The following is a 14,040-nucleotide window of genomic DNA, read 5'->3' on the forward strand; positions in this document are numbered from 1 at the left end:
GGACTTAGATCATGTCTCTTGAAGGACAGGAGGTGGCTTTGAAAGTACAGGTCAGTGTGATCCTACTTCCTACTTTTTATTACATTAAGCATTTCCAGCGCCAGTTAGTTGGAATTCTGACATTTATTCTTATTTAACTCATTAAGATTCACATAGCACAACACATTTCCCATCCAAACGCAGAGCTGTTTGGAGAGACATTTAAGAAAAAACGGTAAATAAGGCTTGGAATTAAGACTGCTAATAAGCGGAATTATAAAATGTCGTCACTGTAATTAAAATTATTTCAGTGCCATAAGAGGAAAGAGTAGTTAAGGAATATGGCAATGCACGGATACAAGAAACAAAGAGAGAAAGAAGGTGTAGTGTGGAAATGGCAGTTTTGGAGACATCAAGGTATCAAGGTTTAAGCAGTTAGAAATAAAACAAAGGGAGGAAAACACATTAATATTCAAGAAAATTGTGACATACAGTGATGATACCATATTTGTGGCTAAGGTTGACACCTCTATTAAGGTGCATTAGTCATAACGAAGCAGGGATGAAAACGTGAACAATTCTGCATTGACGCAGTGCAGAACATAACTGTTTATTTCGGACTGATGTTGCTTGGTAGGAGTTAGATAGGAGTTCAGCCTTGTCCACGTGGACGTTCGATTGCCATTAGATTGACGCTGTTTAACGTTTAATAGAAGTTTGACGCGCATTAGCGGAAATTACGTTATCAACACCATTCATAAGTAGTGTCTGCATTTTAATGGCAAATAAAATGAACATACTGGTTTTCAGAGTCTCGAGAAACTTAAAAAAAAAAAAAAAAAAAAAAAAAAAAACATTTGTAAAAATGAGCACATCCAATCACCAAGCAACTGGAAGCCTTTGCTTGTTTTCAAGCAAAAACGGTTGGTGGAGATGTTTTAGGGGATCGTGGGAAATTCTCTGAGCAGACAAAGCATGAGAAACGGGAGATAATCTTTCCCCTTATGACGTCATAAGGGGAGAAATTCCAGACCCGACCGTCTGAGCTGCCGCTCTCTGAACGGTGAAGCCGAATGACCAAAGCCCTCTTTATACATATCTACATTTCTAGCCACTGCAGGACCATAGACAGGCTAGGGGAACTCGTATTAATGATAAATAACCTCACAAAGTGACATTTTCATAATAGGAGACCTTTAAAATAAGGGACTGCCTTGTGGGGTCGAATGAACCTCATGTGTTCTGGGACTGTTAAACACATTACGACTCCAGATATGAAGAGTCCTACATTCCAGTAAAATACTGTAAAAGTATGAACCCGGAGTCCCTTTCACTGTAATGACATTTAAGTCGCTGTCTGTAAAACAAAGAGTGGGTGTCAAGCCTTTTGTTACAGAGGAGAAACATTCTGGAGGCAGAGAATGACAAAAGCCCCTTCTGGGAAATAAAATGTGCTAAACACAGTGTTATGCTCTGGGGAGATTTTGCTGTTTACACTGCATTTCTGTTTGTTTTGCTGCATTTATGAACCCTGAATATAACTCGGAGAAGGAAAATCTCCATTTTGAAAGGGCCTACCAGTCTCCTTTCAATAGAACTCATAGAAAGTCATATTACGCCTGCTCAGCAAGAGAGACGATGATGGCAACTTGGTTTTGGTTGTCATTTTCAAGAATGATGAAAAGACTCTAATGGAAATGCGTTGGGTTATTTTTTTACCATATGCCTCCCTGCTCCTGCTACAGACTGATTTTGTCTAGTCTTCGCTATTCTCCTTACAGGTCCCCTAGCATTGACAGTGACACCCTTACAGATGGTCCAGAATGCGCCTGGTTTTCAGTCAACTGCAGAGAAGAGTCTGTGTCACCCTGCCACCAAAATCGAATCACTGATGACCGGCTACAGGGTGACTTCTAGGTCTGCACCCCCCTACATCAACTCAATCAGAAAGGCTCAGATTCCACCCGGTTCATTGTGCTCCTCCATGGAAACTCACCTGAAAATGTGGACAGTACAGGTGATGAAAGTCTAGGATGTTAAGAGTCCCTGACACTATCAGAGAAGATCTAGTCCAGAATGTCTTTTCCTTGGGCATGTCCTCACATAAATATGCATTGCTTGCATGGCCCTCTTTTAAATTTCACACACTTTTTGCACGTGAGGAAAATTGGAAGTAGGGTGCATGAGAGCAGTCAGTCATTGATAGGGCTGCAACAATGAATCGGCTAAATGTACAGGGTGGGCCATTTATATGGATACACCTTAAAATGAGAATACTTGGTGACATTGAACACATTTTATAAGTGGTCAGAAACTTGTAAATAACTCATGAAAGAATAAATTTACGTTAAAACCATGCACACCATTGTTTTTCTTGTGAAATTACCAATAAATTGGATGTGTCACATGACCCTCTTCCTATTGAAAAAACTAAAGTTGGATCCAAGATGACCGACTTCAAAATGGCCACTATGGTCACCAATCCATCTTGAAAAGTTTGCCCCCTCACATATACTAATGTGCCACAAACAGGACGTTAATATCACCAACCATTCCCATTTTATTAAGGTGTATCCATATAAATGGCCCACCCTGTAGTTTCCCTGTGAATGCCTTTTCCCACCATAAAAACCCTCCATCATTTCGGGTTTTGGAAATAATTAGATACAAATGTAAGTTCAGTTCCTCCTTTTCAAGTCAGTCCTGTCTTGTTGACATGTTGATGTGACATTACTGAACATCTGGCTTTTTCTTTTGAGGAAATCCAAACTAGATGTGCTGTGTATTATATCTTGCTGTCAGTTCAGCTATTTTGGCAGCTCTGCTTCAATGGGCCTCATTTCAAGTCATTACAGGACACAACAGTGAGGCAGTCACCTCATGTTAGAACATTTTATATTCCATCACTATTCCATGAGAGTTGGCCTGTGATGGTGCTTCAGATGAATTCAACAAAATCAGACCTTTACGAATTTTCCAATGCGCCGCAGAATCAGATTTGTGAGATGTGATCAGGCATCACATGGCCTGAATCGAAGTTCTACTGCAGGACAGGCCGCATTCGAGCACAGAGCTAACATCTCTGTTTTACAACCGCACATTAGATCCAATCTTGAGAGGGAGGCTCAGCCAGACAAGACTGGATTTACTTTAAGAGAAGTCAGGCTGACCCCGAGTCAGGCTTCAAAGAGCCACAGATAACCGTCTCTTCCTTCCCGTCAGAGCTGAGGGATGATGGGACATTACGCAACGCCAGAGGGAATCTCCTGAGGTTACCTCTGTGCTTCAGAAACTTCAGGTGCAGGACACGCCTCTCTGGACCAGGCAAAAACAGACTGGCCTTTGTCCAAACACTAGGTGCCTGGGCCGCATTCGCAAGTGATCAGAGCCGGGACATCTGCAGGTATCCATCTACACGTCATGCTGGAATGTGGACTCCTTTGTGAGCTCTGATCATCATCGTCGTCATCATCATCATCCTGGTCTCACTCACTGCAGAGATCCAGAGAGGCTAAGAAGAGGTAGTCCAGGGACCATCGTCCGTTTATTTCCTACTACTGACGCATCCCTCGCCAACAGAAGGACAGACTCCACTGAGGCCACAAGAGCGAACAGACATGGAAGGAGGCCGTTTTGGTTCTTGCCGGTCGGCGTCCTCTCCTCTGCTGCGGTAATTAAAACAGTAAAAAAAATAATACAAATCAGCACTTGAGAAGGACTCAGAAAGGGTCCCCTTGTCTCTTGCATCTTGTGCTGAAGGACAAAGATACTGCAGGCCTTCTTCCCCTAACTGGGAAATCGTTTTCTTCCATCGCATATCAGATACATGAAACCATGCTGTGCAGTCGCATGCTTGATGTGCAATTGCATCATAGTCCGTATTAACACAGCACACTGATGAACTTGACTCAGCGGGGGCTATAAAGGATGCTGCTGGGGCCTTTCAATGCTTTTCACTGAGCTGGGATGGAATTACCCTTTGATCAAAGGTGCTTTCGGACCTTGGTTAATGACAGGACTTAAGAGGCGAAGACTTTTAGTTGGCTGCATGTGCACATCTGAAGTAATGGTCCGAGTGTCCCGCCAACTCTTTATTCCCTGCGAGACAGATAAGGACAGCCAAGGAATATGAGAAATTTCTCATTACGTCACCCAAAATGCCCTTTAGATGAGGTGAATTAATACAGTTTTAAAAGAGCAGCTCTCAAATGTTAATAGTAGTTTAGGTTATAAATATGCTAACAGTTGTAAGATCGTAACTTGGACTTCATAAAGGAGGTCTGGTCTGAGGAATCACCCCTACTTTTAGAACACTGCATTTACTGTCATAATGGATCAGCTTCCTACCTCGCCACTGATTGCAGAATTATGCTCCTTTTTGTTTAATAATGACATGGCCTGATAAAGCTGCAAATAAAATAAATATTCCATTTAAACCCATTACAGTGGTCAGCACCCCGATTTTCCCTTCAAAAAAAACGATCAGACATTAGCTAATTTTTCTCCAAACATGAACTCTTTGCTCTTCCACGTCCTCCCATGCTGTACAACCGCCACCCAGAGACTCTCTGTTCCCTACTTTAGATGCGTAATAAACACTTATACAGCGGCCAGATCAAATAAAGCGTTGGTATGATCTCATGAGACAACGTCCACGGCCAATCAGAGGACCAGACGCATCATTTACATTACATTTACAGCATTACAGGGACAGTCCCCCTGGAGACACTCAGGGTCTTGCTCAGGGACACAATGGTAGTAAGTAGGACTTGAGAATTTCTTGGAGGACGCTGTGGTCTATAATCAAAGCGTCTCATAACACATCTCTGTTTCATTGCGCCACGCAAATACAAGGTAGCTTAATAAGACGAACCTCTACGACCAGACCCTTTAAAACCTTGCGGTGTCGTGGCTGCGGATGCGGGCGGCGCACAGAAAGCTTCGACTAATCCACACTCGCTCCGCCCCGTCCCCTCACGGCCGTCCGCGGGGACCGGGTCTTTGTTGCGGGGGGGGGGAGCTTCTTCTGTGGCGGCGTGGAGACGGAGCCTGGGGTGGGAGTGGGAGGATAATTTGTTTTGAGACGCGGGAGGGGTGTGATCGGACGAGGACGGTGATCGGAGCGAAGCTGACGTGCAGGAAGAGAGAAGTTAACCTCGCTGGATAGGTCGCGTGGCGCGCACTGAACCACGTAAAGGCATTCAAAAGTGACAAGGCAATCCAAAAAAAAAAAAAAAAAAGACAGGCCACAGTGGAGTTGCTTTTCATTTTCAGAAGTGAAAGATTTTTTTTTTTTTTTATTCATTTTTTTTCCTGGAAAGGGAATCTCAGTGATTGTGATATCTGTCAAAAAAATAAAAATAAGACAGTAATATTTGCCTGGCGAAGACCCTGATGTGAATATCAGCTGCTAAGGCCTGAATGAAACAGGCCTGTGCACCCCCCCTCGTGCCAAACTGATGATAAATTTTAATAAAGATTTAATAGAGACCGAAAACCTGTGCAAACCTGACTCTGCATATACACACTTGCAGAACTCTATAGGAAGAGATTATAGAACCGAGATGAGGACTCGGACCCGAGCCTCAATCAAGACATTTACGGTGCAGCGTTCGCATAAACGCCATGGTAATAAATTCTCGTCTGGTTCAGTTGAAGCGTTCCTGGCGAGGCTGGACCGTTGCCGTGGCACCCGCCTCCAGACCTGAGGACCAGCTGCCCGGAGGGGGACTCGGAGAGTGACGAGTCGCAGGCGTAGCCATGTCACAAGGAGAAATGAACACAGGCGCTCCTGACCCCGCTCATACACACTGATTCATTCGTCACAGCGGTGACGATCACAGTGGTCCCCCTGCAGTGTCCTTCCGCTGAAGTTTTTTATTTATCAGATCAATGAACACGTTGGGTCGAGCTCCGCGCTCGGGACTCGAGCTGCTCCGGCCCGAGACGGCGCCGCTCCATTATTGATTTCCCTCGATCATTCTGTTCATATCGCATATTCAGGACTCAAGATGAAAAAAAAAAAACAAAAAAAAAAGCACTGCTGCCGGCCATCAGCACTCAGACGAAAGCGAGGCACAAACCAGGGCGAGATTTTTTTTCCATTTGTAATGTAACATGATAAGAATTGTATCCCAACAGTTCACGTTCTCTCAGAATCAGTATGCCGGGAGTAAAACAATACAGGATGACGTGTGTAAGCCAATTTGTAACGTGGTAATTTAATAGCAGTTGTAGAACATCATTTAACTATTGAATGATTGGTTGAATGTACAGAACAAGTTCTGTGTACTTATGAAGGTTTTCTCGCTTTTTTTTTTTTTTCCCCCCTTATACGAAAAAAAAAAAAAAAAAAAAAAACACCGTAAATACCAGAATGTTGTTTTTGTGTTAAAAAATTCAAAAAATTTTAAAAACCCACTAGTGCACTGAGGTGTGTAGGAAACCTATAAACCACATGCAGCATCATGGTGGAACACAAACGAAAGATGTTAAAAAAAAAATGCCGCAAATTCAGGCATTTTAGATCGCAACATTCACGTCCCCGGGAGGGACGGATTAATGACTTTACTTACTTTACTTTACTTTATTTGGCAGACGCTTTTATCCAAAGCGACTTACAATGGGAAGACACCAGCAATTCTCGTTCGATTTCTATAGAATATCAAGTATACAAACTAAGAGCCCTGATAAGGCTTAGACTTGTCATTGAAGAACATGCTCGGAGAGTGTTGGGTGCTAGACTAAGAAAAATTATAATGTATTTATACATTTTGTATTTGTTTGTTAAATGTGTATGCATGTGTATGTGTTAAATTTATCTGTAATATTTTTGGAATAAGAGGGTTTTCACCTTCTTCTTAAAAGTGGTGATAGTCTCGGCTAGTCGTGTGGAGGAGGGTAGGTTGTTCCACCAGCCAGGGACAACAATGGAGAACAGACATGATTGGAATCGGAGACCCCGTGAAGAAGGAATTTTTAGTCTCCTTTCGTTTGCCGATCTGAGAGAGCGTGTAGGAGTGTATCTAGGTAGTAGTGTGTTGATGTAGGAGGGCGCAGTTCCATTTACAACAACCAACGCATCTTTTCGTGTGAGCATTTTCATTTAATCTTTTCAAATGGAGACTCGAACACGGGAAACTAAAGTAATTTAGCGCACAATTTTATTTCCACCTTATTTACCGCGGGGTGTTTTATTTAAAAGAAAATGACCAGATCATCTCCTCCTCACTCCTTGTCTGAGCCTCTTTCCCACACTTTGTGATTAAATTTAGTCAAAATGGACCTTATATATTCAGATGTAAGCAAGTATGCGGGAGCTGTAATGATGCAATGCAATGCAATTCTCTGTTTCCGTGCCTCATCCCAACCATCAGACTTTATTGTTCTTGGTGCACCAAAAACATTTTGTTCTACAGACGTGCAATCCAACGTGCCGAGGCTGCTGAAGCGGGCCAGACGCGGGACAACCATCTAACCAGCCTGCAGATTCCTGGATCCACATGTAGGCTGGGAAGATGCCTGCTCCCGCAGCCGACCTCTGCTGAGCACAGCTCATCCATTACCACGGACACAAGCAGCGGCGCATCGTTCCACAATCTTCGGGAAGAACACCAGACTTGTACAGATCGGCCTTAACAAAATTTTACCCAAGAGAGGTCTGGATTGTGAATCCATCTCTTTCTTTACTCAACGAAAATGCAGGTTAGACTTTTTTTTTATGCTGAGGGAGGCAGAAGTCCAGGAGAGCTTCATCACTCAGTCAAGCCATCCAGCACCTAACATCTAAATGTGGGAAAGGGGCCTGTTTTGGTCTGTCTTCCAGAAAAAAATAAAATCCATTTATTACAGGAAACGTCAACCCAACACACCGGCGGTCACACCCACAGAACCCCCAGGCAGCAATGATTAAGATTCATCATGGACACACCCTTGGACCAACATACCATGCTCACACTGCAATTAAAGCAGAACTCTATGACAAAATACAAAACAAACATTCATAAGAATCATTTGAAAAATAAAAGTGATGGCGTGATGGAAAGTCTTTGGTGTCACAACCCAACCATTTGTACCACTGAAACTAGAAAATCGCAAACTGATGCAATCCATTACAGATCCATCAAGCCCAGGCATGCCAATTTCCAACACATTGAAAAGTTATTTGTTAATACAACCGGCAAGACTTTTAAAATTGTAATTATTGAGCAAGTGACAGGTACTTTCAAAACTTTTATATTCAAACTGTGACTATAAATTCCCATAAAAAATATAGACCATCTGTAAACATGTGTAATATGTGATAAGTGTTGTCTAGACAGAGCAGAATTTCTGAGTGCTCAGAACGTCCTTCTGGTCTGGTCTGTCAGAACAGCCGTTGACGTTACTGGCCGATTAACAAACCGCAAGTAGCCACCAAACGATGTGACAAAGCCGCCATGTACACCTTGAGCAGAGATGCAGGTCCACCAAGCTCCAGGAGATGCTGCAGAAAACCATGCACCCATGGAGCAGAGCAAGATAACGGTTCGACGCCATGTTTCCGGCCGGGTTGAGTCCGCACGAGGACGCGAGACCTTCTGAACACTTCAGAGCAGTAACCCGGAGGCCCAACGGGCCACAACCGAAGCTTCGGATATTCCCCTCGGTTTGAGACAGCGAATCGGGCAACAGCTGGAAGCAGGTCCTCGCAGGCCAGAGCAACAGGCAGGGGTCTTCTCTTTCTTTTTGTTTTCATTCCATCGTTCATCACATGCTCCTTGTTCGGAACGGACACAATGCAGAAAAGACTCCTCGTAATTATCTTCCCACTCGTATCAGGAATCGTTACGGAATAATCAATTACCGCGTTCCATTGCGGCGTCTGGAGTGAAAAGGCCATTAAGGGGCATCCGTGACACAGATCTCTCTTTTAAAAATGGGAAAGGCCGAGGACCGACTCGGTTTCCCACCTTTCAATTAGCCGCCACTTTTCTCAGCCCGATCGATTCTCATTAGGAGCGGGAGCTGCGAAAAATGATCTCCGGCGCGCCGGCAGGTTCAAACGACGAAGGGTGGTAGTGGGTAACACACTCGCCTATGATCCAGAAGACCCGGGTTCGAATCCCACTTACTACCATTGTGTCCCTGGGCAAGACACTTAACCCTGAGTGTCTCCAGGGGGGGACTGTCCCTGTAACTACTGATTGTAAGGCGCTCTGGATAAGGGCGTCTGGTAAGCGCTGTAAACGTAAATCTCCGGAATCGGTGCCGGTGTGATGGAGCGGGCCAGTTCTTCACCAGTGAGATCAACTTTTAATGCAGCCGCGAAGGGACTGGGAAGGGACAGGGGGTAAAACCACGATTGCGTTTCGCGGCTTTCCGTCATAGCGGAAAAAAGCGCAATATCGAGCCGGCCGTCGGCGATTAAAAAAATAACAGGGAGGCAAATCGCTGACACAAGCATCCCTGGTCCGGCACCGCGCCCGCCTTCCTCGCCGAACCGGAGACAAGTGCTGACAGCAAGGAGAGAGACGCCAGGGGACGGACGGACAAGCAGGTGGCGATGGCTGGACGAGAGGGTGACCAGGACAAATTCACCGCTAGTGGCCGCCGGGCAGCTACACCCCAACCGCCGGGCTTTCATTTACAGCATTTATCAGACGCCCTTATCCAGAGCGACTTACAATCAGTATTACAGGGACAGTCTCCCTGGAGCAATTTAGGGTTAAGTGTCTCGCTCAGGGACACAATGGTAGTAAGTGGGATTCGAACCTGGGTCTTCTGGTTCATAGGCAAGTGTGTTACCCACTAGGCTACTACCATCCTTGAGGAGAGGTTGTCCAGATGAGCATCTATTCAAAAAGTTCTACAAGTGCGGTGAGGCGAAGGCAGCGGCCTGATCTGAAGTCACGGTTGAAAATCTCAGCCTGACTTCTGAATCCCTGAGGTTCTTACGCACGGAACACCGCGCCGAACTCCAGGAACGGCAAAACGTGACGCCAGAACAATCCGCACTTCAGAAAAGGTCAGACGCTCTTTTTCTGAGATGAAAAACTGTTCAAATCGATGACGATCCGGAATGGACCAAAGAATCAAGCACACTCGCGTCCATGACGTGGAGGATTTTGAGCCCGTTTTTCCGGCCCAGAAAACGCTGGATTTGTCAAGATCAACGCCAGCACAGTCGGAATCGCGCTTACTCACTTTAATGAGTAATAAAGATAATAAATAAAGTGAAGTGTTTGTCACATATGATACACACAGCCCTTACCGCCACATTAAAAGCCAGCAAAGCTCCATTTCCCGTCGGAGGAGGGAACTTAGTCAACATAATTAGGCCTATAACTGCAGTGCTCTTCCTTGTTTTTCTTGCATAAATTTGTAGACTTTTACCCCTTTTTAAAGAACACAGTTACTTATGAAGTCAAGTGAAGTGACTGTCACATGTGATACACAGCAGCACAGCACACAGTGCACACAGTGAAATTTGTCCTCTGCATTTAACCCATCACCCTGAGTGAGCAGTGGGCAGCCATGACAGGCGCCCGGGGAGCAGTGTGTGGGGACGGTGCTTTGCTCAGTGGCACCTCAGTGGCACCTTGGCGGATCGGGATTTGAACCGGCAACCTTCTGATTACGGGGCCACTTCCTTAACTGCTAGGCCACCACTGCCCCTAAATTATCACCAATCCGGTCCTTTTCTTTATCAATACAACAAATCGATCATATCCGAAAGGAATGTCCCGTGAAATGCCCAACTTTACAATGATATATAGTTTTCCATACCGCACCGTACAGCATTAGATATTTATTAAAGTGAAAAATGAATTGCTACGAAATGTCTTTAAAAATCGCATCATCTATGTTGCAACACCGTACAATAGAGTCAGAGAGGACATTCAACAATCTGTCTCCAAAAAGCCTTATTTTACACCGCAGGAACGCCGCTGATGTCAGCGGCGCCGCGTTATCTCGAAAAAAAAGAATGTCATCCCACGCGCACCAGCAGCCTTGGATAAAAAAAAAAAAAAAAAGCGTCTTATTTTAAAAACCAGGGGGAGGACACCGGCCCACTCACCGTCAAACCCCCCGGTGTCGGATACAGGCACTCCTGACACCCCTCGGCTGCAGACCGGCCGCGAGTCGCGCTGACGGGGCCTTCCCAGCATGCATCAGGACAGCGCCGCTGGCAGTGTTATGATGCTATATTTACGTTGCGCCAACGTTCTCTCCTCACGCCAAACGTTTGCTGCATTGACAGTATTTGATCCTCTTGCCTTCTCTCAACAATGGGGATGGTTTTCCACCATCCTGGAAGCTCCTTCCTACGGTGAGCTCATGACGATGCCAATAACGATGCACCGCATGATCGTATGTGCTTCGTGCATCGCAGTCAGAATTCCTTCCACTAATTTACACGACCAGTCACTTGCACCACAATCCACATTAAAATGTAGTGTTTCTTGGCGAAAACAATTAAAAAACAATCCGTTGCCTATAGCTTATCAATCGAGGGATGCCGAGTAGGGTCACCAAGACAACATCTGAAGGACTGCAGGAATTCTGCTGACCATCTGTACTCCTTCTCGGCATAAGCGGTTGCGGTCTGGACATCTGATTATGAGAAGGAATAAAAGCAGGGACTTTATTACGGAATACGGAAGTGTTGCTCACGGTTTCAGCCCCGGCGAAAAGTCACAGATCCTCGGGAGAAAGTGGTGATTATTTTTCCAGGGGGACCCGTGTCCAGCGGCCAGGGTGAGCCTTGGGAGACGCCGTCTGCCCCTCCCTCCCCATTTCACCGCTCCTGAAGATTTTCTCCGCTTCTCGGCGGCGGCTACCCTCGCTGAACCCTGTTAAAAGCCTCTCGCTGCAGATCTGATTACCCAGCATGCCTCCTCCCGGCAGGCGAGCGCCACCGGACAAGCTTGCGGCTGTTGAAACGGGAGGCGGGGCTGCCGCGGGGGAAATAAACGGCGGAAACCCCGTCTGACCGGGCCCGCCGAGGCACTCGGCCTCTCAGCGCCGGTCGGGGGGTTCTCGGGGTCACCTGCTCAAAATTCAGCAGGTCACACAGTGGGAAGAGAAATCAGAACAATGTCCTGAAAAGCCTCGGAGGGTAAAGAGACGGAGAACCGGGAAATGGAGGCGCCGGAGGAGCCGGGCCTTCACCTCACAACGCTGCCAATGGAGGAATAATGATGAGTGGAATTGGCCGCGGGAGCGGGAAAAAGTGAAGTGAAGTGATTGTCACATGTGATACACAGCAGCACAGCACACAGTGCACACAGTGAAATTTGTCCTCTGCATTTAACCCATCACCCTGAGTGAGCAGTGGGCAGCCATGACAGGCGCCCGGGGAGCAGTGTGTGGGGACGGTGCTTTGCTCAGTGGCACCTCAGTGGTACCTTGGCGGATCGGGATTCGAACCGGCAACCTTCTGATTACGGGGCCGCTTCCTTAAACGCTAGGCCACCACTGCCCCTGTAAGGATGAAAGAGTCGCGGCGCTGGAGCGAGGTGTAAAACTTCGCGGCGAGTAACGGAGGGGGGCAGGAGCACGGGCTCCCCGTTTCCGAATCCGCATGTGATGAACAGCGTTCACGGCGGCTTCGTGCCTTCGCGGTGCAAGGAACTGTCCAACTCGGCACAGGCACCGAGGCGCTGCAACGTGGGGGTTTGCCAACATGCTAATGGGGGCGGAGGGGAATGGGCCGAGAGTTTGCCAGCGGCGGCATCTGCTGCGAGCGCGGGACGCGTGCATTATGCCGATTGTCACAGCCGGCACACGTCACAGAGTCGCGGCCCTGGTATTTGGCCGCCGGGGGACAGTTTCCAGCATCAAGTCTGCACGTCCAGTCACATTGGTGCCATTAATCTGCACGTTGGCCAAACAACGGCGTAAACGTAAAGCAAAGGTTTGTTCAAAGAGGGGGTGGGGATTTTGAGAGCAAAATATATATACAGGGTGGGCCATTTATATGGATACACCTTAATAAAATAGGAATGGTTGGTGATATTAACGTCCTGTTTGTGGCACATTAGTATATGTGAGGGGGCAAACTTTTCAAGATGGGTGGTGACCATAGTGGGCATTTTGAAGTCGGCCATCTTGGATCCAACGTTTGTTTTTTTCCAATAGGAAGAGGGTCATGTGACACATCCAATGTATTGGTAATTTCACAAGAAAAACAATGGTATTCTTTCATGAGTTATTTACAAGTTTCTGACCACTTATAAAATGTGTTCAATGTCACCAACCATTCCCTTTTTATTAAGGTGTATCCATATAAATGGGCCACTTTGTATATATATTTTTTAAAAGTATGTAGGTTGTACAGAGTGGGCTGGGCTTTTTTATGCACGCGTTTACTGCCGCATTCTGACATTCCGGAACCGTCCCTGGGGAGAGCCCGACTGGATCTCGCCACGACGATAAGTGGGGCCAAAGCACGGCCGTCGCGCTCCTCCATTTTACAGCCCCTCGCGGAGGAAGTTAATGCGCAACGCAGGCCTGATGTCAGGACGCTGACTCTTCATCCGGGGAAATGGGGACGCGAACCGCCACCACTGGAAGGAATTCAGGTGATAAATATTGACCAAATATCATCCTTCGATGAGCTCAAGAACTTTAAAGTGGGGAACTTGTTGACCTCCAGAAACGATCATCAACCAAGGGTGCCGAATTTGAAGTAATGACCACTAGGTGACCTGTATGTGGATCCGCATTGACCATCTGTTCTAGTCGTCTCATACTGGACTTCAGTTTGTTAATTTGTTCCATATTTGGGCCAATTCCTTCACCGTTTTCACCAATTAATGATTAATCCAAATTTTCATTTATGTGGCACATTTTGAACCCGCTAGGCTACTACCACCCTACTTTTTAAAGCCGGCAGAAAATCACCGAGCAACGTGATTATGAGACGATCGATTATTTTCTGCACTGCAGAATCCTCCACGTCATATCGATCACAAGATTAATTTCAACACCTGCACTACACACCGACAATGTGGAGCGCGGCATCATCTCGGCAGGCTCCCTACAGAAGGGCTGAAATCCGGCGCTCGGCCGAGATGA

General features: G+C 46.3%; 1 protein-coding gene across 1 annotated transcript in view; it reads right to left on the reverse strand.

Moving 5' to 3' along the window:
* ttc27 (tetratricopeptide repeat domain 27) overlaps window positions 1–14,040 on the reverse strand; it is a 75,067-nt gene that overhangs the window by 31,712 nt on the left and 29,315 nt on the right. The gene's annotated exons all lie outside the window — the stretch shown is intronic.

This window comes from Denticeps clupeoides, chromosome 8 (genome assembly GCF_900700375.1).
Source record: "Denticeps clupeoides chromosome 8, fDenClu1.1, whole genome shotgun sequence".
Taxonomy (NCBI): domain Eukaryota; kingdom Metazoa; phylum Chordata; class Actinopteri; order Clupeiformes; family Denticipitidae; genus Denticeps; species Denticeps clupeoides.